Source organism: Carcharodon carcharias, chromosome 7, assembly GCF_017639515.1.
Source record: "Carcharodon carcharias isolate sCarCar2 chromosome 7, sCarCar2.pri, whole genome shotgun sequence".
Taxonomy (NCBI): Eukaryota; Metazoa; Chordata; class Chondrichthyes; order Lamniformes; family Lamnidae; genus Carcharodon; species Carcharodon carcharias.
In genome coordinates, this window is record NC_054473.1 from 46,910,385 (window position 1) to 46,922,388 (window position 12,004).

Genomic DNA, 12,004 nt, shown 5'->3' on the forward strand with positions numbered 1-12,004 from the left:
AAAGGTACCAAGGTCAGAAGAAGTCTCTGCAAATGTGGGAAAGCAACTGAACAGATACAGCTATCTTTCATTTATGTGTTCCTAAAAAATGACATGCTAAACTAAAATCACTTTCCCATAACAAAGCATGTAATAAGGTTGGGTTATGTCCCTGACCTCTAATATTTACATTAAAAACCAATTGGCTGCCTTGAGACTAACTGGCTCAAACGTTACCACTTACTACTCTTACTAACTCATTCTTACTTCCCGCTCATCGCTTCCTGCCTTCCTTTCGCCACTCATCTCCCTACCTTACTCCTTGCCGTTTTTCTCTCTAACCCTCCCACTCAATGCCTCCATCTCCCAACCCTCACACTCGACACTTCCCCCTCCTGATCTATTCCCTGTTTCCCATTCACCCTTCCCTCTCCTGACCCACTCTCTCCTTCAACTTTTACTCCATGGTTTAAACAAAAAACTCAACACACCATTAGACACTTCATATTAAGAAGAACTTTTACAGGACAATTAGGCCCTATGCATATGACACCCAGGTCCACCCCTGAAAAAGGGAATAAAGAATAAGTTTTTGAAGGAAACCATTGCAATAGGCGGTGGAGCGAAACTCCTAAGGGTGGATCCATGTGAACACTCTTGGGTAACTTGAAAAGTTGTGAAGACATGAAGTGCTGAGAAGAAAGAGAAAGAAGAAGAAAGAAAGAGCTGTTTACACATGCCAGCCATGCTACCTGACCTGGACCAGTGCTCATTACTTGTCACAGTTATATGTATTTGCTGTGTAACTAGTCTGTTATATCCTACCTTAAACTCTGATTAAACTGAACAGGCCCAACATTTTGGTCGCACTCTCATCCTGATTGACTAGATAATTGATAACAACAAATTGTATAAATGCTCAGTCTGAATGTTAGTGAATGGGTGAGGGAATGGGTGAGTGAGTAGGTGGATGAGGTGGGTAAGTGGGTAGGTGGGAGAGGTGAGTAGGTGAGGTAGGTAGGGGTAGATGGGTAAGTGAGTAGTGTGTAGGATGGGTATGTAAGTGAGTGGATAGGGGGTTGGTGGGTGAAGTGGGTAGAGGTTAAGTCGATGAAGTGGGTAGGGGGTAGATGGGTGAGGTGGTTGAGTGGTTAGAGGGTATGTAGGTCAGATGGGTATGTGGGTGAGGTGGATAAGTGGGTAAGATGGGTAGTTGGATAAATGGGTGAGCTGGGCAAGTAAGCGGCTAAGTGAATAGGGGGGTTAGATGCATAAGGTGTGGGTGGGTAGTCAGCTCGAGGGGTAGTTGTGTCAGGTTGGGAGGGTATTTGGATGGTCGAGGGAGTAGTCGGGGGTCAAGAGGGTAGTCGACTGGTCGGGTGTAGTCGGAGAGTCAGGAAGGTGGTCAGAGGGGTTGGAGGGAATAGTCGGGTGATCAGGAGGGGTAGTCAGGTGGTTGGGGCTGTAGTCAGTGGGTCAGTATGAGTGATTGGGTGGGGGGTGATCAGTTCTTGAGTTACCCTGGAGGTAGACTAGGATTTTTCTGTCTAACATTTCCTGGGTAACTATCCAGGTAAGTACATCAGAACTCAGAGTCGGAGACATTCATGGAGGGTCCTGGGGAGCAGGGGAATTGCCCATCGGAAGTTGAAATATCCCAGGCAATTCCCACAGAGGTCAGCACATCAGAACTTCCACAGGGTCCCAACGCGCATCTCAGTATGTTTGGTCTCTGCCAATCTGGAGACCTGAAGATTTGGCCTTTGAATATAGCTACAATAAGACGTTTCATTGAGTTTTATGGTAATTTCAATTCCACCTGTTATACCACATAGAATGGAATTTCTATTTTTGTTGTCTCCACCAGCTTTGTTAAAATGCTGGTTTGTGCTGAATGATTTGTTTCGAAAAATTGTCAGTCAACGCTGACCTATATTACTGCACAGCAGCAACTTCACTGAGATTAATCAAGATGTGTCACCTTTCAAAGTTTGTTTGCAAACTACCGTACAAACATTTCTTTTCTTAGAGGAAGCCTTAGAATAATTGATTGGATTAGTGTGCAAATGACAGTTGAAACATGAGATGCCATGGACTATGATCCATAATGCAGAGTGTCGCAGGGAAGTTTGTGATACAGTAAAAGGACTGGTCTGTAATCTGTAGAGCAGGACAACTTCAATCACGATCACGATGCCCAAATGGTACGAATTCAGGTTTCTTTCAATTAATTGAATCATGTTGTCCTAATTTACAAAGCTAAGAATATTTAAAACTAAAATAATTAGAAGCAGAACTTATATTAACCTCAAGAGGTATTTGTATATATTCACTGCTAGCAATAATTGGCTTTTATATCAGTTTATACAATGTCAATGCATGTTGCATTAATGATAGATTTTCAGTGGGGAAAATGAGTCAGAGATTTTCTTATTAGAGGCAATGTAAATTTTTTTATTTACAAATCTTTGGATTTTTTGGGGGAAGAGAACAGCTTGTGTTTCATTTTTGTACAAGAACATGGGCCAAAGTGACGGAATGAAGTAAATCCACATGATTTGCAGAGCTAAGCAACCTCACTATCAACAGATTAGATCAAACCTATACAGTCCTATCATATCCAGCCATGAATGGTGGTGGACAATTAAACAACTAAATGAAAGAGGAAGTTCCATGAACATCCCCAGACTCAATGATGGGGGACCCCTCAATGCAAATGACAAGACTAAAGCATTTGCAACCATTTGCAACCATTTTGAGCCATAAGTGATGAGTGGGCCATTCATCTTTGGCCTCCTTCTGTGCTCTCCAGTATCATTGATGCCAGTCTTCAGTCAATTCGATTCATTCCACGTGATATCAAGAAATAGCTGAGGAGTGGATACAACAGAGGCTTTGGTCTCTGACAACACCCAGCAATATTACTGAAGACTTATGTTCCAGAACTAGCTGTGCCCTTAACCAAGCTGTTTCAGTACAGCTACAACACTGGCATCTACCTAACAATGTGGAAAATTACCCAAGTATGTCCTGGCTATGAAAAGCAGAACAAATCAAATCCAACCAATTACCAGCCCCATCAGTCTATTCTTGATCAAGGTGATGGAAGATGTCATCAATAGTTCTATCAAGCAGCACTTACTCAGCAACAACCTGCTCACTGATGCTCAGTTTGGGTTCTACCTGGGCCATTCAGGACCCTTGACATCAAGGCAGCATTTGACTGAGTGTGGCATCAATGAACCCTAGCAAAATTGAAGTCAATGGAAATCAGGAGGAAAACTCTCCACAAGTTTCTTGTTCTATCACGTGATATGGGTGTTGCTAGCTAAGCCAGCATTTACTGCCCATTCCTAATTGCCCTTGCGAAGGTGGTGGTGAGCTGCCTTCTTGAACCACTGCAATCCATGTGGTGTAGGTACAGTGCTGTTAAGAAGGGAGTTCCAGGATTTTGACCCAGCAACAGTGAAAGAACAGTTATATAGTTCCAAGTCAGAATGGTGTGTGGCTTGAAGGGGAGCTTGCAGGTGGTGGTGTTCCCATTCATCTACTGCTCTTCTAAGTAGGAGGTCACGGGTTTGAAAGGTGCTGTTTAAGGAGCCTTGGTGAATTCCGGCAGTGTGTCTTGTAGATGGTACAGACTGCTGCTACTGTGCATCGGTTGTGGAGGGAGTGAATGTTTGTGGATGTGGTGCCAATCAGGCAGGCTGCTTTGCCCTGGATGGTGTTGAGTTTGTTGCATATTGTTGAAGCTGCACTCATCCAGACAAGTGGAGAGTATTCCATCACATTCCTGATGCCTTGTGGATGATGGACAGGCTTTGGGGAATCAAGAGGTGAGTTACTCGCCACAGAATTCCCATCCTCTGACCTGTTCTTGTAGCCACAGTATTTATATGGCTGGTCCAGTTTAGTTTTTGGTCAATGGTAACCTCCAGGATGTTGATATTGGGGTATTCAGTGATGCTAATGCCTTTGAATGTCTAGGGCTGATGGCCGGGTTCTCTCTTGTTGGAATTGATCTTTGGAGACTAACCTAGCACAAAGGAGAATGATTGTGTTTTTTGGAAGTCAATCATCCCAATCCCAGGACATCGCTATAAGAGGTCCTGAGGGTCCTAGATTCAACTATATATAGCTGCTTAATCAATGACTTTCCCTTCATCATAAGACCTGAAGAAAGGATGCTCGCTGATGATTGCACGGTGTTCAATACCATTCGTGACTCCTCAGATACTGAAATGGTCCATGTCCAGTGGCCACATGCAGCAAGACTTGGACAACATTCAGGTTTGGGCTGATAAGTGGCAAGTAATATTCATGCCACACATGGGTCAGGCAGTGGCCATCTCCAACAAGGGAGAATCTAACCATCTCCCCGTGATATTCAATGGCATTATCATTGCAAATTCCCCCCATTATCAATATCCGGGTAGTCACCATTGACCAGAAACTATACTGGACCAGCTATATAAATACTGTGACTACAAGAGCAGGTCAGAGGCTGGGAATTCTGTGGCAAGTAACTCACGTCCTAATCACTCACCTGCCAATAATCTTTATCAATCATGATCCACACCTAAAATTCATAGTATCACTTCATCCTCACTCCCTTAGCGCTGCTGCAAGCCTCACACCCACTTCTCACATCTTGTACACACAGCCATCTGTTTAGCCATGGCAGCAACATCAGCAAAACACAGTGCACCACACTGACACACTTCACTCTCTCTTGCATGACAAGATGCTGCACAATAAGAGGGAGCAGGAGCTAACTAGAGCAGGCACAGGCATGGCTGTATGCCCCCACATCCTTGGAGGAGACAGATCATCTTCATTAAAGCGGCCTTCATGAGAGGCCACAGCCAGTAGTGTGGCTGAAACAATATAAGATAACAGTATCATCCTTCACAGAGCCAGAGGAGGACTATTTGTTCTCTCCTCTCTTCCCCTTCCTTCTCCTCCTCCTCCCTCCTCTACCTGGTCTCCGACCAACCCTTCCTGCTGTCACAGCTATGTCCCTGAACACTCCCACTCTGACAATGGTGCTGCAAGGTCATCATCCTGCACCCTGTCTCAGCCACCTTTGACCTTCCCTCCAATACCCTTGACCCTGACTTCGATTATCCTCGAGCCACCCACCATCAACTTGATCAATTGTCTGTCAACCTAGAGCTGCCCCCTTTTCCCTGCACCTGTCCCCCCGTCATCCTCAATCTGCCAACTGTTATCCTCGACCCTCCCTCTATCATCCTTGCCTTCGGTTACCCTTGACCACCCCAGCCTCACCAATCACCTGCCCTCAATCACCTTTGACCTCCCCTCTATCATGCTTGACCTGCCTTCAGTACAGATTGACCTTCCCTGTGTCATCCAGCTCTCTCCCTCTGACCACTACAACCTTTCTTAGGGCTGTCATGATCCAACCTCCCTTCCATGGACAACTATGCCTCAAACTCCCTGGACAGCTGACACATGAGCTCAATACAACAGCTCAGCCTCCTGTCCCTGGTACAAAATGTTTCCCATTCAAGAAAAGCAGCTGCGAGTCACTTGAAATCCAGCAGGAAGATGACCTCGCCAGCTGACTGCCACCTTTAACCAGTTGTGAATCTGAAGGCAATTGTTTCTTGTTTGCTGCATACTTAATCGCAAAGGTACAATTTAATCTGGTGGCCATGTGTTTTAATGAGTATGTAGGACATGCTAATGCATTAAAAATAGGTTTCCGGATCTGCTTTTATTCCACTGACAACTTAATTCCTAACTTTAATCCCACCTTCGGGAAGCTAACATTTCACCCCTGCACAATTAAATGCCCCTGCCCACCTCATTACCCTCTCCCAAGGGCAACATTGGGTTCCACCCATTGTTTCAGCATGCCAATGGTCTTGTTTACACATTTAATGTGGCAGCTCAGCTCACATGTGCTTGGGTTGCACACCGGAGCCATCAGCCATGTTACCAGTGAATAGCTCTTGTTGCTTAGTAATCACCCTCTAGCTTGCCATGTGGTTCAAATGACAGAGTGGGCTGCCACAGAATGAATGCATCATGACCGCTGCCCAGATACCAGCAATTGACCTGGATGGTTCATTGCACATGAGTACACAGCAGCTGAATGTTGAGGGAACGGTATCCCTTTTAGTTGTAATACATCTCAGAGTTGAAATGCGGCACCCACAAAGCATTCTGAGTGCAGTCAGTGGCACCCTGCAACTATGGGAAAGCCTGCGATTCTCACAAAACTGTATGCTTGCTCTGCCTGCTACTATCTGGCAATGAAATGCATTAAGAAAGCATTAGTGATCTCTCTTAAACAGCAGTGGATGGCAAATTGTGAAACGTTGCAAATATAGTCAGCTCCAGACGGGAAGCATCCAGCATATCAAAACTTGTGATCATGGTCACCTTCACACCCACAAGCAATGCTGTCCTCACCCTGCTCTGAGGTTGGAGCTATGACTCCAGCAGGTGGCAGATTTCAGTTAGGACATCCTTAATGAAGCAGAAACATCTGCCACATTGTTCCTCACTAGGTTCGGGTAGGAGAATTGCTCCCCGAAAACCTTGGGAGGATATGGTGGCCTGCACAGAGCTCTTCTCTCCCCCTTCTCCTCTTCCCTCTTCTAGCAGCTTGTCCTGTTCTGTGTGCCCTTTGTTTATTCTCCCAGTCATGCTGTATTCCAAGGGGAATGCCTACAACAGCACCCATGTCTAAAGCAACCGTTTTTTACAGAAGCCTTGCTGTCAGAACAAAGATCTTCAGCACCTACTAAGTCACTCCCTGTGGACTTCAGTAACTTCAAGAAACTCTAGAAAGTGCCAAATACTTCTACAGTCATAGCAACATAGAGTATAAATCAATCATCAACTAACCTGAAAGAATTGCTGATCCCTTTAAACAGCTTGTTGGGTGGGTGGGTGGTGGGTGGGGGGTTCTTCCTGCTGTTGAACATGTGTTAAATTATGCATGTTTAAGAGACGGCATTTTCTGGAGTATTGGGCTTCAAAATGGCAGAGCCAGTGTCAAATCAGCATTGGAAGATGATTGGTGTCATGAACTGCCTATTCTGCGTACTGCCAGAGGATACTACGAGTGCAATAACTCCATAACCAACATGGTGTTCAGCACTCCTTGCACCAGATATATGAACATGCAGCATGGACACCATTTTGGTTCTCTAAGGCCACTGATGGCACCAAAAAACAGGTGCTATGTGTCTGAATTTTGTGCCATTTTGAATTCCAATTCTGTGCACAAGCATACATGCATTTTACTATTCCCAAATATGTACTCATAAATAAAGAACAAAAAATTCGGTCCAATGTCTTCAATTGTTAACAGTATGATTTGAAAGCCAGGTTCCTTCACAAAAGGAAAACAAGTCAGGACTTGCCTTGTGGTTTTTGACTCTTTGTACTGAATAACAGTTAATTAATGCTTTGCATTTTGTCACAATAAATCTTTCAGACACTTAAATTGATTGTTAAGTTTACAGTAGCTTTACTTCTGCATAGACTGGCAAGTGGTTGGTTACTAAAACTCTGATTTATTTCATATTTGCAGTTCCAGAACATTGGTTGAGAAGCAACTGTCTCCTGTGAAGGGTGAGCATGTGGTAATACATCCAGTCCCACTTCAGGCAAACTGGCTTTCTTCTAAACACCAAGTTATTTACATCCTAAAGTTTAATCTGCTCAACAAGTAATAGTCTAGATCCATATCATTCAGCCATGGTTTAATCAGCACTCTCAATGCCTCCAGTTGCACTGGAACTATAAAAGATCATAGATTAGTGCATCATTGAAACCATTTTATTTGGATTTTTTTGCCTTTTTATTAACTTCAATTCTTTAACTAATTAATCTGTAATCATAATATAAAGGGGATATATTATAAGATCCATCGTATGAGACTATAATTCATCCTTGACTTTATTATGGCAGACCAACCTATTTGTGTTATATATTGAAATCCCTAGAGTTTTAGAGTGCATCCTTTATAATTCAGAGAGTTCAGATGGGATATTCTGTGATTATTTAATAGTGGTACTAAATACATGGCAATTTCCAGAAAATGTACCTTCCAGCAGCAAGAATATAATAACATTAAGGGACAAGACTCCACGATCTTTAACATTAAACTAAGAAAAACTGCCTGTGAACTGAAATAGAGGAAAGATTTCTAAAAGATGTGCTGCCTTAAGGCATTGTTCTGACATTTTAAAATAAACAAACACAATAATATAGACAGTTTGCTGTTTGTGTACTGTATTAGTGCCTTTTCCAAGTCTATTCAATTAGGTTCTATTTTAACATGAGACTAGTTTAGCAAGGAAGTGATGCCCCTGGTGTTGAACTAATGTGAAGAAAAGCTTTTCCATCTCTAACCTTCTGCAGTTCTGGCAGGAGGTCTTTGACATGAAACATGAACTCTGCCTCCCACCACAGATGCTGCATGATCTGCTGAGTGTTTCCAGCATTATATTTTTATTTCAAATTCCCAGCATCCATAGTATTTAACATTTGTTAAAAAAGTAAATGTTTACAGTAAATGGAAAGCACTTCTTAAATGTTATTGAATCTTAAATCTTCTGAGATGTAAATCATTGAGAAATTACACATTTTTCCACAGAATTTCCTTCAGTCAGGGAAAAGAAAGATTCGCTGTAAAACTCATTGCTCACTGCAAATCTTCCTTGAAGATCATTGTGTTTTTACTTGTAAAGAACTATACAAGTATTTACTTTGCCAACATTTGCAATGGTTTGGTGGAGTAGGCTCTCAGCATGAAAGCACTGAAACCACTATGGCAGGCTTGGAGATAGTACACTCCTGTTCCTTCTGGCACCAGAGAAAAGTAAGTTTGAAAGCGTTTTGTAGTTTGTTTTTTGAACAGTTGTTGGTTAGACTGCACGAGATCTGGTATAACTAAGCAGAGCTTAGTTGTACCCAAATTTTGCACTGAGGTGCTACAATCCCCATTTTCATAGTAAAGCATCCTTATGGCTGCTTCAAGTGAGTTGGTTACTCGTCTATTTAAAGGTCCATCTGAATACATCACCAGGAGAGTCACGGGCGATAATGTTCCCAACCCTGATATTTCATTTTAGGCTGCCTGATGTTCAGGTTTAAGGCAGACAGCCATGTATTAAAAACAAAAAAACTGCGGATGCTGGAAATCCAAAACAAAAACAGAATTACCTGGAAAAACTCAGCAGGTCTGGCAGCATTGGCGGAGAAGAAAAGAGTTGACGTTTCGAGTCCTCATGACCCTTCGACAGAACTTGAGTTCGAGTCCAGGAAAGAGCTGAAATATAAGCTGGTTTAAGGTGTGTGTGTGGGGGGCGGAGAGATAGAGAGACAGAGAGGTGGAGGGGGTTGGTGTGGTTGTAGCGACAAACAAGCAGTGATAGAAGCAGATCATCAGACCATGTATTAAATTTCTTTCCCAAGGAGACATTAGCAGCAAATCCAAGAATGCAGCAAAGCTGAGAAGAGATAAAAACAGGATTGGATCATGTTAAGAAATAGAGATAGTTTAAATAAGTTATATTGGTATTTGTGGGTGTTAGGAATGAGTTTAGCTTTACTGTTTAAGTTTGATTTGTATTTCTGTATCTGTGTGTTAAGAGAAAGTCAAGTTGAGTTTTAGTTTCACTTTAAAAGGTGCCTGAATTTCTAATGAGGTTTTACAACTATAAGACAAGTTAAGCTAACACAAGAGGAGAAAAATTGGCTGTTGCCTAGCAACAGGAGTCCAGCGAGGTAGGTCCCTCCCATAGACATACACAGAAGAAACTAGAAACAGCAATTTTTGAGTTCAGTTTTGCAGACAGCTGCCAGGCAGAAGCAACCTGGAAGGGGTAGATAGGCAGTCCCAAGCTAAAGTTGATTGAAAATAGCTGCCAGAGAGAAAATGGAGCAAAGGGGATAGATAGCAAGTCCCAAGATAAAGAAAAGGCCCCCAAAACCAAGGGAGTGGAAGAGGAGAAAGCCCCAAGAAGACCTTCTAGTCAAAGGAAAGACAGGAACCTGGGAAATATCCTGTTCTGTGGAGGCAAAAGTAAGGAACAGAGAGGTAGGCCCCAAGCTTCAAGCTTAAAGGAAGCAGATTTAAAGCGAGAGGCCAGAAGGTCTAAAGAGACAACTGAAGGCCTATAACTTTTACTATGGGCATGTGAAGCAATGGTTTACTATTGACAAATGAGTGGGTGAGACACAAAAAATTAGCTAAAGCTAAGGACCGGAAAATACAATGGGTTGAAGTGAATTTGGTACTTGAAGCTCAATGATCAGGATTTCGACAAAGTTAAAACTTGAAACAGTGACTGGAAGCTACAAAATACAGTGTATGGAGTGTTACACCCATTGTATTGGTATACAAAAGATCACTGTACAAGAATGCACTTACAAAAAGAAAGTTAGTAGGGTAAACCATGGCTGACTGCTTTTGTTTGGCATTGCTCCCTTTATTATTTTCAACACATTTTCATGTCATAATATTGAATTATGTTTGCTTTCCTCAATTGTTGCCCATGGACCATCAATTATGAGAAGTCAGCTGGGCATATTATGCTTGCTGAATACAAGACATAACTTATCAAAATATTAGGTTATACATTAAAAGTCACTGTACCTAAACATTATCAGTAGATAGCATATTCAATAACTTACTTTTTTGCAGATAATGACTTCCATAAAGACTAAAAATTCTAGTCTTTTTCATTATTTGCAGCGCTAAGAAAATGCACAGACCTGGAGAAATCTGTTGCAACAATTGCTGTAATATTTAATAATCACACTGGCCCAGATGGAAAACTCAGTAAAGTTCAGGCTAAAGATTTACTTTTGGCCCAATTTCAGAGTTTCATAAAGGTAAGAACTTGTATGAAATGGTTCCACTGACAACGTATTATATTGTAATGTCTCTCTGTTTCAAAGATTATGTTTATTAGTAACAAACTCATTTTATTAAACAGGTTGACTGCAAATCCTTAAGCTGATTGTTCTTTTTAATAACAATTTAGTAATCAGTAATTGCAAACGTATGCTGACAAAAATAAAGGGTGGAATCTTCCACTCTGGAGTATAAGCTTGGTGGGCGGAACAGAAAGGAGAGTGATTTCCACTTGGGGGCAAAATGGCTGACCTTCTGTGATTTTGCACTGGTCAGCTCATTACATACGCATGTGCGAGGAGCATGGTGAATCTTGCAGTGGGGCAGGCAGGAAGTCACCATCCCTGCCCTTAACTCATGAGGTCGAAGATCCTGGCACCATACTTAAAGGGCACTCGGACAGCCATTCGCTCGTTGCAAGCCAGCAGCATCAGTCTGGCTGTTGTTCTTGAGGGGGAGACCTACTTCAGATACCAGAATATCACAGAGCAAGCAACATGTGGCCCCACAGTTCAGCAATGCCTCCCTGCAGGTTCCCCTCCAGGGCTGTCCAGGAAAGGGCCTGTTTCCCAGGGATGACAGCAGGAGGCCCTACAATGTGCCCAATGCGGCCTGGGCAGAGGTTGTAGAGGAGGTTGTCACCTGTGGGCGCTTTCAGTGCAGAAAAAGGATGAACTCCTGAACTCTGCCAGGGTAAGTGGCACAGTCTACTCACAGCCAAGGGACACTCATATGGGCATCAGGTGGCCTAAATGTGTGAGTGTGCAGGGATGCTAGACAGGGGTTTGGGTTACAGGAATCAGCAGCAGAGGGGACATGTACACTGAATTTGTGGCAGCCACTTCATACTCTCAATGTTCTATCAGTTGCAGGACATCCTGCTTGTTAATCGCTTACTGGGAAGGGCTCAGGAGCTGCCATAGGCTTACACGCTCCCAACAATCAATCGTTCGGTCTGTGTTCAGGACAAAAATGCCCACAACTGGAGGGAGTGGGCCCAGACCGGCAGTAGATTGCCCAATATTCAAATCCTCACCCCATTTGAGGAGGAGGCCGCAGAGCTAGCCGGAGAGAACCATATCCACACCTGTGCTGAGGGCGAGACAGTTCTCTCCCAGGAAG